Raw genomic sequence first — 18,567 nt, forward strand, 5'->3', positions numbered from 1 at the left:
GTGAATCTTTCTTATTGTAGTACTGTAGTATTAGATTATGTTACAATAATAGATCAATTAATAAATTATAAAGATTATATAAATCAATAAGTACTAAATTCTTAGTTACTCAAAGTGATTTACCTTCTATATTGTCACGACCCAAATGGCTATGAGTGGCACCCACACTAACCTTCATGTGAGAGAATAATCTAAATCAAACCATTACCCAATTACTTAGTCAATATTAAAATGATATTTTCATAAAATCATCTTAACAATAATAATTTGAAGTTAATCATCAGTAATGCGGAAACCAAACAATCTACTTACTGAAATTCTCAAGACCCGAAAGTCAATCTACAAGAACTATTAACAAAGATCATATCTAAAGTAAATCTGTCAACGGGGCCGGGCCGGGTCAACCCAAAATCGGCCCGTGCTTTTTAATCGGTTCGTGGGCCGGTCCGATTTCGGACCAATCTGGTACCAGACCCAACTGTATTTTTTTAAGAAACAACCCGGGACTAGCCTATTACACGTAGACCAGTCCAACCCAGGTCAACCCGGTCAAAACCTAAAAAAAAATAATTAAAATTTAAAAGTTTTTCTCCAATATACACTATATATACCCACCTATATACATTTTAAATACGTTAAACAATATACACACAATATATATATACACTATATATATAGTTTATACTACATTAAAATTTAAAAAATATATACACATATATACACAATTACACATGTAATCAATCATGTATACGACTATACGTTAAATATATATACTACTTTAGACTTTAGAGTCTATAGAAAATATATACACATATATACGTACCATGCAATATATGTATTACTTTAAATAAAACATATACTACAATATATACACATACTATATATATAGTTATATGCTACTTTATAAAACATATACACATGTATATGTTAAATATATACTACTTTAGAGTGTATACAAAATATGTACACATATATACGTACGATTACGATATAATGTATGTACTACTTTAAATAATATACATACAACATATACACATTACACACTATATATATACTACTTTATAAAATATATACACATTTATACGTTAAATATATACTACTTTAGAGTCTATAGAAAATAATACACATATATACGTACCATACAATATATGTACTACTTTAAATAATATACATACAACATATAAACACTAAATGTATACTACTTTATAAAACATATTCTCATGTATACGTTAAATATATACTACTTTAGAGTTTATAGAAAATATATACACATATATACGTATCATACAATATATGTACTACTTTAAGTAATATACATACAACATATAAACACTATATATATATACTACTTTATAAAATATATACACATGCATACATTAAATATATACTACTTTAGAGTTCATAGAAAATGTATACACATATATACGTACCATACAATATATGTACTACTTTAAATAATATACATACAACATATAGACACTATATATATACTACTTTATAAGACATATACACATGTATACCTTAAACATATATTACTTTAGAATCTATAGAAAATACATACACATATATACATACCATACAATATATGTACTACTTTAAAAAATATGCTACTTAATATAATAAATTAATAATACTTGAGGTTTTGAACTTAAAAGAAATTTATTTTTTCATTATGTGTATATATGATTATACGTTTGTTATGTTTAATTGTCTATTACTTAGTGTAAAGTTTGATAGTAAATTAGTAATATATTAAAACTAAGTATTTAATTTAAACTAGAAATTCAATTTAAATGAAAAAAATTACAAAGTAAGGAGTGAGTGAATGTTATATTTTATTGATTGTAAAATGATCCAAAGTTTATAATGTACATGAATGAAAAATCTACAAATTTTGTATCACTTTTTTCAACTCATCTATGTTAATATTAACGGAAACTGGCATAGGATAGTCAAAATCAATGGGGGCAAAACCATGCATTGGACTTGATTGTGTTGAGTTCTCCCTTGAAGTTATAATTTCTTCAAGATTCTGTTCGTCTTTCGGTTCCACCTCTCTGTTCTGCTCTAATGCAATATCAAAGGCAAACCAGAACATTCATAGAATTGCTTCCCATTGAGTATAGTTGTCTCTAAGCTGTTGTCGTCCCTGACTAAAAGTGTTCTCTGATGCAACGGTTGACATTGAAACATTCAATATATCTCTAGCTAATCTTGAAAGCACAGGATATTTTCTTTCATTATTCTTCCACCAATCTAACGTGTTGATCCGTCATCTACGATCCTCTATCGGCGTTCGAAGATAATACTTAAGCTCTTCCCGAGAAGTTGTTATGTAAGTTTCCGCCTCAACATTGTTCCAAACATTTAACTCATAAAAGTAATCAGAAAAACCACTATTTGCCAGCCTTTTAGAAGAAGATGGATCCTCGGGAGGATGAGGGGCGATAACTTGAGTGATATTTATGTACAACTATATCAAGTAAATCAACATAATGGTTATAGAATATTTGTATATAAATGTTCACATCACTCATAGCCGTAAACAAATCTGGTTGTTCTTCATCTTCAGATTCAGGTTCAGCATTTATCTCTAAGTTAGAATAAATAAGAGAACTAAAGTGCCACATAGTATTATATTTCATACATGGATTTAGTATAGCACCAATCAAGTAAATAGGGGAGAATCGAAAAAAAATATTTCTTAAATTTAGAAAACATAGCACTAACAGCTTCTTTGTAACCTTCTTTATTCTTATATTCTTTGAGTAAAACAGAAATATCGGCTATATATGTTAAACTATTACAAATAGTAGGATAACAAGCACCGAAAAATTCAACCGTAGCTATATAAATTTGTTTCAAAAACTTAACAAGATCATCAATTACAACTCAATCAGAATCATGTAGCATACATTCAGCCGAATCAGCAAATGAACTAAAATATTGGTTAAAAGTTAGTGTAATCGAAACTCTATAAGCATGACAAGTTTTTAAATAAGCATGTGTACCATTTCATCTAGTATCACATTTTTTAGGCATTAATATCGGTCTAAGTCCATTTTGTTCACATTTAACTTTAAATTTTCTAATTCTTTTTTTTTTCCGATTATTTTCTTGAATAAAGTCAACAACAAGTCGGATTTTTTCAATCTAAAGCTCAAAAAGTTCAAGACCATCTCTTACAATTAAATTATATATATGACAAACACACTTAACATAAAATATTTCAGGTAACGGCGGAGAGAGATTAACTTTTAACTTTTTAATAGCAGTTTTGTTGTTAGAAGCATTATCAAAAGCAATACATAAGACTTTTCTTTCAATACCATAAAATTCTGTAACTTTACTAATCGATTCAGCAATAAATTTTCCAGTATGTCTACGATCTTCATCATACAAAAAAGTTAGAATACGTTTTTGCATAACAAAATTATTATCTATTCAGTGACAAGTAATAGTTAAATAATCATTTTTATTAACAACACGACCAATATCAGAAGTTAGAGTCATTCTACATTAAATATTTTTTAACAATGTAGATAAATATAAACATATTGTAAATGAAATCTAAAAATATTGGCCCGACAAGTACTTCTAGGAATACCATTAAACATAGGATTATAAATTGCTTGAATATAATGAATAAAAGCATCCGAAAAAGGAAAAATGAAAGGCAAACAACCCACAACTACCATTTTTGCTATTTCTTTCCGGTCCCTCAATTATTATAATTCTTAGTTAATTGACCGATTGTTGGGTTTATTCTAATTTGTGTTGGCGCACCAACAACCTCACCACCTTTTGCAATAAGAAACTCTCTAACGTGATTATCTCTTAAATGTCTCATTAACGAACCCGTGCTCCCTTGATTTCCTCCTCTTTTATGCTCATATACCTGTTGACAAATATTGCATTGTATCTTAGTTTTTCTTTCTATAGATGTAAAAAATTCCCATGCAATACTAGTTTTTCTACGACTTTTAGGGACAACAGGAGGACGGGGAGGAAGATTAACCGATTTAGATCTAACGTTAGCATTTCCTACTGCGGGTGTCTCACCAATATTTTTATCTAAATTAGCCGCATTTACTTCATTTTCTTCTTCTTTACCATAATTTTCCCGAGCTCCTAAATAATCCATATTGTGAGCACCTACACCTATTTCTTCCTCAAAAGGTTGATTAAGTGGTACCTGAGGCACACGGGTATATCTACTACTTGAACTGCCTCTACTGCCACTAATTCACTTTTTACTACTACTACTACTACTACTACTACTACTACCACTTTTGGGATAAATTTTTTTGACACTTTTATCGAAGTTTCTTAATTTATCCATAATATAAATCAAACTAAAAAAAATTCAAAATACACAAAAATAATAAAAATAAATATTCAATAATTAATACACTAATTAAAAATTAAAAGTACGAGATGGAACGACAATACTAAATTTTAAAAGTATCCGAAAGTTGCGACTTTAGAAAACTTCCACTCGTATTTGTAATCGCAAAATTAAAAAATAAAATTGACCATTTTAAGAGATATATAGAATATTTGAGAGAATGAAAATTGTAGAAAATGATTTGACAGTGTAGGGTATTTATAATAATTTTTTTGGAGTTAAAAAAATATTTTAAATTAATATATATTTTTTTAAATGGGCCAAAATAGCCGTTTGAGGCTCCAAAAGGCTATATAGACATTGGGCCCAACTACTATTTTGGCCTAAACGGCTAATTTCCCACAATTTCAAAAAAAGAATATAACCGAACCAGGCAACCGGTGGGTCTGGTCCGGGTCAACTAGGCCCAAAATAAAAAATGGACCAGCCCAGGACCGCTAGCCCGTTAGCCCATGGGCTCACCGGGTCGGGCGAGCTTACCGAGCCGGATCAACCCAGCCCATTTGACAGACTCAGTCTAAAGAGATAACCAAAATAAAGTATATAAGGAATGCCACATTGCCCGAAAGATGGAAAATAACAATAAGATGACCCGTGTCAGATAGAAAATGGAGTGCTCACCCTTGGATCAAAATCTGCTATCAAACTCTAGAGGCGAGGTCGTGCTTGAGCCTCTGGAACACTTTCTGTACCCAACAAAATAAGAGTACAGGGTAGTATCAGTACAAACCTCCACTATGTACTGGTAGGTATCATAGGCCAACTTAACTTAATAACATACACACAACATAAATCAAATAACAAGTAGACAAACATCATCATATAACAAATTCTCAATGAATCAACAATACAGCAGTAACAGGTCAAATAGTGCTCACAAATAAGCCATATAACCATCAAGAGTATCAACCATACTGTAAACATCCACAAAATCAACACAAATATGTACACACATGCTATGAGACTTATTTTTGCCCAAATAGTCATGACCTGCAGGGAACAGTCTATGTTCATGTACCATACCAGTGTAGTACTAGATCCAACATATACATATTTGTACCGGCGTGGTACCCAATCCAACATATACATGTCTATACCGGCTTGGTACCCAATTCAATATATACATATCCATACCGGCGTGATACCCAATCTAACATATACATATCCGTACCGGCGTGGTATCGATCCAACATATACATATCCATATCGGCGTGGTACCCGATACACTATAAACAAGTATTATAAATATCAAATTTACTCTACCTCAAAGCATACAACATGATGTACCAAGTTTACAAGTACACTTAAAATCATAAGACAATTCCATCAAGTAAATTTCACTAATCATTTATACACGCATCAATAATTCAAACATCAATAATTTTAAGCATGTCCAAATACCAATCAACAAGTATCCAATTTAGGAGCATAAATGCAATTAAACTGAGTCTAAACTCCAATTAAACCGTAACCTACCTCAATCAAGGAACCCGAATATCACTAGTCCACAAGTGTCTTGCCCTTCCTCAAATTTTTGAAACGTTCAAAAATCTGTTCAAATATATAATCCTCATGAGAGTTCGAATTTAATAACGCCCTCTTTATAAATTCTTACTTTAAAAATTCTAGATCGAAAGCCAAATTTTCTATAATAAAAGAAACTAAACTGTAATTAGTGGCTATAAGGTCGTAACTACTGAAATTAGCAAATCCTAATTATCAAATCTTCGCATTATTCATAATTCTAAGGCACTGATTATGCCATTATGTACAATAAACAGAAAAGGACAAAATTCTTATATTGTAACCCATTAATCCTAAGGAAAAGTAATTACAATCTGACAGAAATTTATATGTTCATAACATCTGTTACCGCCACTTTCAATTCATTGAGTTTTGTCTTTCTGCCAACCATTGGCATTCTAATTGCCATAACTACGTCCAACCATTATCGATTGGCGTAGCTTCTAGCCCAACATTGACCACTTACTCGTTATTATTCAATCTATTCAACTTTCTCAACCACTAACAATTATTAACATTACCAACATATATGTATTTCATTTATAGAAAGGGGAATTCTCACATGAAATTCGTTCCTCACCTCTTTACATTGCAACAGTTTTCCACCCCCTATTTATTTTTGGCTATCATTCAAAAGGGTTAAATCCTATTAACTGAAAGTCATGTAATATCTGATAGTAAGAAGATTGTAGTTTTGACCTACTAAACCATTAATTAAATTAATTATCTAAAATACCTTAAACTTTTTAATAAATTCTCAAAATTTGTTCGGAATCTCATAAAATAAATTAAATATGTAAGTTAACTATAAATTACATTCCGAATCTATTGAAAACACTAATTCGGGGTCATCTTGATCAAAGATTGATCGCAGTCGAATTTTATTTTCTTAAATTCAGTAACCTGACTAATGACTTAAGTCACTTCCGAACAACTCAAGAACCGATACTGCTCATTCACCGTAAGTTATAATTCATCTACATAAACTACGAGGAGAGCTAAAATAGGAAAAATGAGAAAATTTCACAAACGATTGGGTGAGTCATTACATCAAATACCAATTAAACAACCGTTTATTCCCGAACGACAACAAGTAACAAGGAGGGAAAACAGGAATTACCTGAATCAACAAAAAGTTGTGGATATTTGCTACCATGTCTTCTTCGTTATCCCAAGTGTCCTCCTCAATAGGACGGTTCTTCCACTGGACCTTTACAGACGCAATCTCCTTAGTCCTTAACTTACGGATATCTCTATCAATAATAGCAACAGGTTCGTCTTCATAAGAGAGGTTTTCATCTAACAAGACCGAATCCCAATGAATTATGTAGTTACCTTCACCATGAAACTTCTTTAACATAGAAACATAAAATACAAGGTGAACTCCCGATAAGCTTGGAGGCAATGCCAACCTGTAGGCCACCAGACCAATGTGATGAATAATTTCAAATGGTCCAATATATCTAGGACTGGGCTTACCTCGCTTTCCAAAATACATGACACCCTTCATGGGTGAATGATACAAGTCAAATGGCCGCCTTAGCTTTTGATGACATCTTTGGAGGCCAACACTTAAAGGCTCAAGACTTGATCTCCCTGAGAGCACAAAGATATGCAAGGAAGGTTCGTTTTGAGCATGAATTGAAGCAATCCCGTGTATGGAAGGTTGCTTGGAAGCTTACATTGATGTTAACCCGAGAACCACAAGCCTTGAAGACTTAAAACTCTCGGGTTTGGACCACCTTTGTTGGTTCACGATTTTGGTTCCCTTTACTAAGGGCATTTTGGTCACTTAGCCTTAAGGGCATTTTTGACAATTCATATTGTCTTCCAACACATCAAGGCCACCCTTGGTCATTAAGGGTAGTGTGGTCTTTCTGTCTCCTTTTGTAATATACTATAAGTAGTACATTTTAGGTCTTTTCTCTTTAGTTTATGAATGATGAAATATTGAAACATTCAAAGTCCTCTATTTGAGAGTAGAACACCTTAGTTTAGTCTTAGTTAGGGCTTGGAATAGCCATTGTAGTTTAGGGCTTGGAAAAGCTAGTATTGATCTTTGCTTGAAAACGGTGGATCTTGAGGTGCGTTGATTCCCTTGGCGGTCACCGTAAGAGTTTGGTGTTGATTATTATATTCATTAGGGGTTAGTGTTGAAATACTCTTGGTTCTTAATCTTGTAATAATCTTTGTCTCACTATCTATCATTTTTCATTCTTGCAAACTTGTTGTGTTGTTCTTGTTCTCTACTCTTGGTTTGTGTTTGTTCTTGTTGGCTGAAATTGTTGCCTTCTTGTTCTTCATTTTATGTATTGTTAAGCTAGTTTGGGTTGGCTGAAATAGGTGTCAAACACCTTGTTATCTTCTCATTCTAGTGTTGTGTTGTGAATCCGAAAGAGGTCTCCAATCGGTCCAAGGATCTTAGTGATTTGTGGACTGTTTTGGAGCGTGTTTGTGGACTGTTTTGAGCCACTTCGTGAGTTCCTTGTTTTTCTTGTATCAGTGAAACTTTGAGCAACACTTGCTCACCCTCCATAAAGTGCATATCTCTAACTTTCCGATCCGCATACTCTTTTTATCTACTTTGAGCCGCTATTAGTTCTTCCTGAATGAACCTGACATTCTTTAACGATTCTCTTAGTAGATCAGTACCCCATAGTCTCACCTCAAAAGCATCAAACCATCCAATGGGAGATCTATACCTTCTCCCATACAAGGCCTCAAACGGTACCATATCGATACTCAAATGATAACTGTTATTATATGCAAACTCGGCCAAAGGTAGAAACTGATCCCAATGACCTCCAAAATCCATCACATACGCATAAAACATATCCTCCAACACCTGAATCATTCACTCGGACTGCCCATTAGTCTAAGGGTGAAAAGCTATACTAAGTTCCAACCTTGTACCTAACTCCTAATGCAATTTCTTCCAAAAGGTAGAGGTAAATTTAGTAACCCTATCCGAGATAATAGAAACTGGGACCCCATGCAACCGAACAATCTCCTTAAGATAAATCTTGGCCAACTTTTCTGCATTATAAGTCACCTGAACTTGAATGAAATGTGCAGACTTCGTCAACCTATCGACAATAACCCATATAGAATCATACTTTCCCAAAGTCTTGGGAAGACCAACAACAAAATCCATAGCTATCCTCTTTCATTTCCATTCAGGAATGAGCATCCTCTGAAGAGTACCACCAGGCTTCTGGTGCTCGTATTTTATCTATTGGCAATTCTGGCATTTAGCAATAAAATCAACTATGTCATGCTTCATCCGACTCCACCAGTAATGTTGCCTCAAATCACCATACATCTTAGTCGCTCCAGGATGTATAAAATACTTTGAACAATGAGCTTCAGCTAGAATAATAGGAATCAAATCATCAATACGAGGTACACAAACTCGCCCCTTAATCCGCAACACACCGTCAGCATCAAGAATGGCCTCCTTGGCCTCACCCTGCAAAACCTTAACATGAATCTTGCTCAACTTAGTATCCTCAAATTGTTTAGCCTTGATTTGATCAATAAATGTGGACCTTGCCTCAATGCTGGCTAGAATTCCTCCTTTCCCATTCACTTCAAGTCGAACAAACTTTTTGCTAGAGTCTGAATCTCTCCAGCCAACGAACACCTGCTAGCATTCAGATAAGCCAAACTACCTATACTTGCTAACTTCCTTCTCAATGTATTAGGGACCACATTAGCCTTCCTCGGATAGTAGAGAATGGTGATATCATAATCTTTATGCAACTCTATCCATCTACGCTATCTCAAATTCAAATCCCTCTGCGTGAATACATACTCTAAATTGCGGTGATCAATGAACACTTCAAAACGAGCCCCATACAAGTAATGCCTCCATATCTTAAGAGTAAAAACTACAACAACTAACTCCAAATCATGAGTGGGATAATTCTTCTCATAGGGCTTTAATTGCCTCGAAGCATAAGCAATAAAATTCTTTTCCTGCATCAACACAACACCTAAACCAAAATGTAAGGTGTCACAATAAATAATAAAATCCTTACCTTTTATCGGCAAGGCAAGAATAAGAGTGGTAGTCAACAAGGTCTTGAGCTTTTGAAAGCTCTTCTCACACCCATTCGACCAAATAAAAGGTACATCCTTTTGGGTCAAACCGCGTCATATGAGTAGGAATAGAAGAGGGGGTCAAACCGCGTCATATGAGTAGGAATAGAAGCAAACCTCTTCACGAACCTATGATCATAACTCGCTAAGCCAACAAAGCTACGAACCTCCGTGACTGAAGTAGGCCTAGCCCAATTCTTAACCACTTCAATTTTTTGAGGGTCTACCATCACCCCATCCTTCGAAACCACATGCCCCAAAAAGGATACAGTACAGAAGACAACCAGAACTCACACTTAGAAAACTTTGCATAAAGTTTCTTATCTATTAACAAACCCAAAACAATCATTAAGTGATTCTCATGCTCCTCTTTACTCTTAGATTAAACCAGAATATCATCAATAACTACAATCATGAAAGAATTCAAGTAGGGTTTAAATATTCCATTCATCAAACTCATAAAAGCAGCTGGGGCATTAGTCAACCCAAAAGACATCACAAGAAACTTATAGTGCCCATACCTGGTTCGGAATACATTCTTAGAAATATCGTCAGGCTGAATCTTAAGCTAATAATACCCAGACCTCAAATCAATCTTAGAAAATACAGATGCACCCTGCTACTGGTCAAATAAATCATCGATACGGGGCAAAGGATATTTGTTACGGATCGTAACTTTGTTCAACTGCCTTTAGTATATACACATCTGAAGACTACCATTCTTCTTCTTTGCAAAGAGGATAGGAGCACCCCATGGAGAGACACTCGGATGGATAAAGCCCTTACTAAACAAATCCTGCAACTAAGCCTTTAGCTCCCTCAACTCAGCCGGAGCCATCCTATAGGGAGGAATAGAAAAAGGACGAGTACCTGTCTCTAGATCAATACAAAAATTAATGTCATAGTCTGGTGGCATACTAGGCAAATATGCAAGAAAAACCTCTTGGAATTCACACACCATAGAAACTGACTTAATAGATTGGATCTCTGCGGAAGTGTCCCGAAGATGTGCTAGAAAGGCCAAACGACCTCTCCCAATTAACCTTTTTACACGCAGAAAGAAAATATGTTTCATTAGAGCAGGACTATAATCCACCCCCCACTCAAGTCTATCCATTCCCATCATAGCCACCATCACTGTCTTAGCATGATAAGGAGACAACCAACTCATACCCAAAATTATGTCAAAATCTATCATGTCTAGAATCACTAAATCTGCCCAAGTTTGATACCCCATAAACATAACAAAATAAGAACAATAAACCCTATCAGCAACAATAGAACCACCAACAAGAGACACGTGAATCGAAAAGTCAAGCAAATCACACACCATGTCCAATCCCACAACAAAATTAGAAGATACGTATCAAAAAGTAGAGCCAGGATCAAATAATACAATGACCATCTGGTCACGGATAAGAATAGTACCTATAATAACAATGTCTGATGCCTCTACCCCAGGCCTTCCTGGAAAGGCATAGATATGGGCCCTACCACCATTCTGAGCATCACCCTTGCCAAGCTGAGAACCACCTTGATGGGGTAGATTACGACCCCTACCTGCTTGATAACCACCGCAACCACTCTGTGGACCACCTCTACCATTACCACCACCTCTCCTACCTGCTAGAACTAGAGCTCTAGGAGTCTGCTATTGGCTAGACTGATCAAAATGCCTCACATTAGGACAAAACCTCCTAACGTGACCCACTCTTCCACACTCGTAACATATACGGTCCAAGGTAGGCCACTAAGATTATGAAGATGAAGTGAGGTAACCACCAAAGTTTAAAAATGCTGGCTAGCTCTTGACGGACTACCCACAGACACCAACATCGCTTACTGAATGGGGCGGGTAGAGTATCCATATGCACTCTAACCCCTGGAATAAAAACCACTGAAACTTCCCCCTCTACGAGCCTTCTTTTCTAATGCCTTGGCATAGCCCTCTTGTCTTACGCCCTCCACCTTCTTGACAAAATAAACCATCTTCTGGAAAGACCTACCTGAAGATGTCATCTGAAGAGCAAAAATCTAGAGACCTGTATTCAACCCCTTCATAAATAGACGGATCCTCTCCTTTTCAATTTTAAGAAAGTGAGATGCATACCGAGACAATAAATGAAATTTGGCCTTATAAGCCACAACTGAGATATTTCTCCGCTTAAGATTAGCAAACTCATCCCTTTTTCTATCTCTCAAAGTACGAGGCACGTACTCTTTTTAGGAAAATTAAGTAAAACTGTGTCCAAGTCAAGAGAGGCAAAGCTGCATCCCTACACTCAACATAGGCCCTCCACCACATCTTAGCATCCCCTGAAATTGAAGAGTAACCAATTCTACACCATACCTTTCATCTACCCCCATCATGCACAGCCCTGATGACAGTTAATAATAAACTCGTAGGCATCCTCCGACTCAGTTTTCATGAAAAATAGGAGGCTTCATTTTGATAATCTTACAGAACAACTCTTGCTCTTCTCCGGTCATAATCGGGACTACTATTTGTCTTGGAAAAATATCTGATTATGATGTTTCTTTCATCTGAGAGGCTACAACAGCAACATGTTGCATCCCATGCTGAACTGTGGGTGATGCATGCATAGTCCCTGATCCTGCCAAACCACTCAAAAAATGCAAAACCTGCTGAATCATAGCGGAAGACATTTGAATCGGAGCTGCACCTCCCTGACTTGGTGAACCCCCATCATGAAACGATACTTGTTCATTCTACACTAGTATAGCTCCATCCTCTGCTACTTCACGAAAATACTCATGTGGGGGAGGAGATACTAGCCTCTCTCTAGCTGGCCTCGCAGCCTGAGCTCTGCCCCTGGTGGGCACTGCTCTCTTTCCTCTGCCACGTCCTCCTCTTGCCTAGCCTCTATCGTGACTGCTGCCTCAGCAACCACTACAGGCACCTCAACTCTTGCCTCATTTGTTCGTATTCTTACCATTTGCGAGAAAAGAGTGAAAGAAGTTAAATACCAATTGGAATCGCTAGATATCAATTGAAATCAAGCAATAGCACATAATAAAGAAGAATTTGAATTTTCGTCTTGTATTGTACCCTTTCGAAGAAAAGTACAGATGTCTCCATATCATTTTGCAAGACTCTACTAGACATGTTCTTATACAATGAGATTGACGAACCTAGGATTCTGATTCCAACTTTGTCATGACCCAAATAGCCATGTGTGGTACCCACACTAACCTTCCTGTGGGAGAACCATCTAAATCAAACCGTTACCCAATCACTTAGTCAATATTAAAATGATATTTTCATAAAATCATCTTAACAATACTGAAATTCCCAAGACCCGAAAGTCATCGTACAAGATCTACTAACAAAGATCACGTCTAAAGAGATAACCAAAAGAAAGTAAATAACGAATGTGACATTGCCCAAAAGATGAACAATAATAATAAGATGACCTGTGGCAGTCTGGAGACGGAGTGCTCACCCTTGGATCAAGATCTGTTATCAAAATCTAGAGGTGAGGTCGTGTTTGAGCCTTTGGAATACTTTCTGCACTCAACAAAAGAAGAGTACAGGGTAGTATCAGTACAAACCATTATGTACTGGTAGGTATTATAGGACAACTCAACTTAATAACATGTACACAACATAAATCAAATAACAAGTGGACAAGCATCATCACATAACAAATTCTTAATGAATCAACAATACAACAATAACAGGTTAAACAGTGCTCACAAATAAGCCACATAACCATCAAGAGTATCAACCATACTATAAACATCCACAAAATCAACACAAATATGTAAACATATGCTATGAGACTTATTTTTGTCCAAATATTCATGACCTGCAGGGAACAGTCTATTTTCATGTACTGTACCAACGTGGTACACGATCCAACATAAACTAGTATTATCAATATCAAATTTACTCTACCTCACAGCATACAACACGATGTACCAAGTTTACAAGTACACTTAAAGTCATAAGACAATTCCATCAAGTAAATTTCAATAATCATTTATACACGCATCTGTTATACCCCATTTTAAGATGGGTCAAACCGAGGTACAATATATTGGAAAATTTTTGAGTTAAATAAGAAAGTCGCCACCAAATTAGTTCTACGGTGAATTAGGACACCTATTATAAACTATGTGATTAAAGTAATTAAAGACTTCATTTTAAGGTTTACACAACCTGAAATTCTAGGTAAGGATTCTAATTATCCTAAAGGGAAGGGATTAGGCACCCTAAAGGATCCACTAACTACGGTTAACCGGCCAAACTTAAGTTAGATAAGGAAATCAAAGCTATGTTAAGAGGGATATGAAAAAAAATATATTATATACATTTTATTAAAATAAAACACGCCAATTATTTATAAAACAAAAATTAAAAACTAAAAATTTTTCCACTTTTGAAAGATTATCAAAGATAACTCCTAAAAATAATGTAGCCTTATTGTTTTCAAAAGAAGATTATTTAAAATTATTTTCTTTAAAAAAGCTTTCAATTAAAAGTTAATTATATGAAGAACTCCTTATTTTATTCTAACAAAATGAGCTCTTTTGCTTTTTTAAATCAATTTTTCATAAAAATAAGTTAATTATCATACACTAAGTGAATAGATAAAATATATAATTGTTTAGATATAAAATAACTTGAGAATTTATTATTATTATGATGAAGCTAAAAATGAATAAATATTTTCGTCATTAGAAATCCTAAAAGAGGGGCTTGCGAAGTGCCATCTTTTACTTGAGATTAATGAATAATAATAATCATGATAATAAATAAATAAATAAATAAAAAATAGAGTAAAATTTCATTTACCATATCCAAATTAGTGAAGCCGATTTTCCGCAAAAAACTTATGTTTTATTAATCCAAAGTTACTAATTAGTGAAGAACTAACTGGATTCTAAAGATGGGTTATTATGTCATATTAAAGGAGTATTAAAGGATTCTAACAAACTTGACCATTTATTCTAAAGGGCATGGCTTTACCTACCAAATTTTAACCTTTTAATGATATAAAATAAATACCTAAGTCTATTATTTGTGCTAAGTTTAGAATCTAAAGGGGAAAAGGTAACACTTAAACTTATTAAAATTATTTAAAGAATCACGCTAATTCAATTGAGAGACATACAAAAAATGCAAATTTGAAATAATAATGTACAACGTATTAAACAAAATAATAATAATGTCTAGGAAGAATAAAACTTGAAATAGGGAAAGAGGCACTAGACTGCTAGATGAAAAGGTGTGATGCATCTATTATCGTTTCTCCGATTTGGACAGAGACAGAGTCAAGCCATGAGACTTCAAATGTGCTCCTGAATTCACATGACGCAAAGAAAAAAATAATGATTAGTGACCGATTGACTAACTAAAAATAGCATGATAAAATCGAATAATGTTAACAAAACATTTTAATAACAAAAAGTTTATAGGAACAAAATTTTTACGGCTAACAAAAATAAGTCCATACAAGATGCAAGGACGTAAGAAGAGCGTATGAGCACTTCCACGCACAAAGAGAAGCTTCAACACACACTAAACATTATATCTACATTGTTTTGGTTAAATAGGAGAAACATATCTAGTGATACAACCACTAAGGCAACTACTAGAATGGACATAATATGCCTTGTTACTTTAATCTTTTCTGAGAAGGGTAACATTAGGTTAATACTAAGCCAGTGATCCAAATACACAAATACCAAAATTCTTACATCACTTTCAAGTATTCAATAGCTATACTCCTAACATGTTCACCTGCACGCAACCTATTAATCAAATCTAACATCTCAAGTATCAAGACATGAAAGCATGAGTTAAGAATCTTAAACACAAAATAAGCAGGGATTTGAGAAAACAGAAGGTGCAAACAAACAGAGAGATGAAATTGAATTGCTGATTTAAGAGCCAAATAATATGTGACCAAGCCAATTTTTTATGCTCAACTTAGATAAAATAGACAACCAAGGTTATGGTTTGTACACAATTGATAGCATTACAAACCATGTCAATCCCACAGTGCAAGGAATAACGCAAAAGCAGAAAAAAGAGGAAAAGAAAAAGGGAAATCATCACATGTTACATATGCTTAGAAGACACGAGGCTGCCATATATATATATATATATATATATATACTAGGACACAATCTTCCAAACTTGTTCTTTTCTTATAAAAAATGCACAGTAGCACCTAGGCAAGGAAAACTCATGTATACATGTATTCACATGACTTCTCGAACTCAGAATCGTACATATCAGGGTAAAGAAAGCGACAACAACACCGGATAGATAAGCACCACATATTCACGGGATCAAACTAAGATGAAAGGAAAGAATATTAACAACAAAATTAAAAGGGGGAAAGGGGCATTTAGAACAGACTTCGAGTTAAACCATATTCCTGACCGAATTCAAAATCTAAATACATCATATATATTCACACACATACAAAACAACATCACAAGAGTCTGAATTTTATTTCTTATCCGCAAAGTTGATGAAAAATCAATCAAAAAATTTAAGAATATAACAAAAACCGCATACTCATCAACCAAACAGGGAAAAAACTGGAGAAAGGAATAGAGGAAGTTGATTCGCACCACCATAAACAACGGATAACAACACCTCCATAACCAAGGCCAAAATTACGTATTCACCAACAAATCCACTTCCCAAAACCAACAACAACGACATATATTTCATTTATCCAGAATCGACAATAACGAAAACGACACAAGTTTAGCAAATCGTATATTCTCATAATCAAGGCAAACAAAAGAGGTGGATTCGTACCTTTTCTGGGGCAGCAAACTAGGACGACAGGTCGAAGAGCGATTTCGCCACTATCTTTGATTACGAACTCGTCCGATGAAAGAGAGTCAACGAGAGTGATGGAAGTAAATGAAAACAAAGGAAAATAGAGCCAAGAAAGTAGAGAAATCAGTGACTAAAGAGTGTGATCCCCCCAAAAAGAACCCTTTTCTCTTCTACTGAACCCCGTTTTATAGGGGTTCTTGGATTGTAGTGGCTTCTTAAGGCTTTCAACAATTCCCAAAAAATATATTTAAATTTTGAATTCATAACTGGGAATACCAATTCAGCAGGATTAATGGATGAAAAGAAATAAAGGTCAGAAAAGGGTTCACTTCTTTCAATCAAATTAAAGAAAAAGTGGAGGCAATGGGGGCTTGAGATCATTAGATTAAGCTCTATAGTCATCCAATCAAGGGTGAAATACCTCAAATACGATGGATTTTTGGAGTTTCCCATCTCTTTCCTGAGTTCACAGAGCCTCGGGCTTGCTTTGTTGGAACAAAGAGAGAAAAAGAGATGAGAGGTGATGACCCAACGGATTTGTATCCATCCATCGGTCCGAAGATTGTCGTTGGTGTTGTTCGACTATTGCTGGCATCGTTGTTACTATCAGTATTACTGTTGTCATGTGTATGTACGCTATTGTCGGTGATTTTTTGTATGCTGTTTGCTGATACAACTGTTGTTGTCGTCGTTTTGCCGCGTTATTGATAGAGATAATAGAGTGGGTCGGGTCGGGTCAGGTTCAAAGTGGGCTGCTGATATGGGCTGGTTTGGGGTTGGTTTTAAAGCTATTGAGTTGTTGTTGTTGTTGTATTGGGTTGAGGGAAAAAGGGAAGTGAGGTGGGCCCTTTATGATCTTTATTGTTGGGCCCAAGTTGGTTAAAGGGGTAGGGGCGTTGGGCTGGTGTGGGTTTGGGCCTGGGGCTGCTGGGTTTTGTTGGGTCAGGTATATTAGGTAAAAGGAATTTTGGGCTGGGAATTACAAATACTTATTATCCAAAAGTATCTGTTTTATAATAAGCATATTTTTGAAGCTTGAATATCAAAGAATTTCTAAATTGTCTAATTGGTTAATGGCAATCATAAGAACTTAAGAAGTATTACTTCTTTCTTCCAATTTATGTGAACTTTTCTATTGTTGAGATTCAAACCGTGTAAACTTTGATAATAATATGTAATGTATTTTTTTAATTATATTAATATAAGAAAAATTGTAACATATAATACTTTTCATATATATTTTTAAATATTTAAAAATATTAAATTAATTTAATTCGATTTAGTATAAATGCCACAAAATTGAGACATATGAAGTAATTGTTAGGTGACATTTGACTTTAACAAAAGAAAGTACATATATAAGGACTAGAAAACCCAAGGTTTTGAAGAGAATATATCTATTTAGAGCTTGGAATGATTTTATGCTAATTATTTTTATTGACGACCCAAAATGTACCTTCAATTAATTAACCAATATTTTCCAAAAGTCTCTATTCAATGAATTTGCCCAAGTTTTCATAGAAATCCAGATTTTTAGCCGTCTACTAATTACACTATTAGTTGATCTTGTTGATTTCGTTTACAATAAAGGCTAAATAAAACTAGCTAAGAAAAATAGAATTTAACTTACATACGATACTGATAATATAGAAATTTTATAGTTTATCATAAAATTTTATTTTAACTTACATACGATACTGATCTTGTT

The 18,567-nt window shown here is 34.5% G+C and overlaps 1 long non-coding RNA gene across 6 annotated transcripts; it reads right to left on the minus strand.

Moving 5' to 3' along the window:
* Positions 1–1,824: 1,824 nt before the first annotated feature.
* LOC107864607 lies at positions 1,825–17,600 on the minus strand. Of its 6 annotated transcripts, none has more exons than XR_001672676.2 (7): positions 16,836–17,600; positions 15,272–15,358; positions 13,498–13,562; positions 7,053–7,142; positions 5,885–5,959; positions 5,030–5,094; positions 3,495–3,898 (listed from the first exon to the last, which is right to left on the minus strand). It is a non-coding gene; the product is annotated as an uncharacterized LOC107864607 (long non-coding RNA). The 6 variants fall into 6 exon arrangements; XR_007053431.1 differs by having other exon boundaries at positions 7,053–7,231; XR_007053432.1 differs by having other exon boundaries at positions 13,498–15,358.
* Positions 17,601–18,567: the final 967 nt, after the last annotated feature.

The sequence above is a fragment of the Capsicum annuum genome, chromosome 3 (assembly GCF_002878395.1).
Source record: "Capsicum annuum cultivar UCD-10X-F1 chromosome 3, UCD10Xv1.1, whole genome shotgun sequence".
NCBI classification, from domain to species: Eukaryota; Viridiplantae; Streptophyta; class Magnoliopsida; order Solanales; family Solanaceae; genus Capsicum; species Capsicum annuum.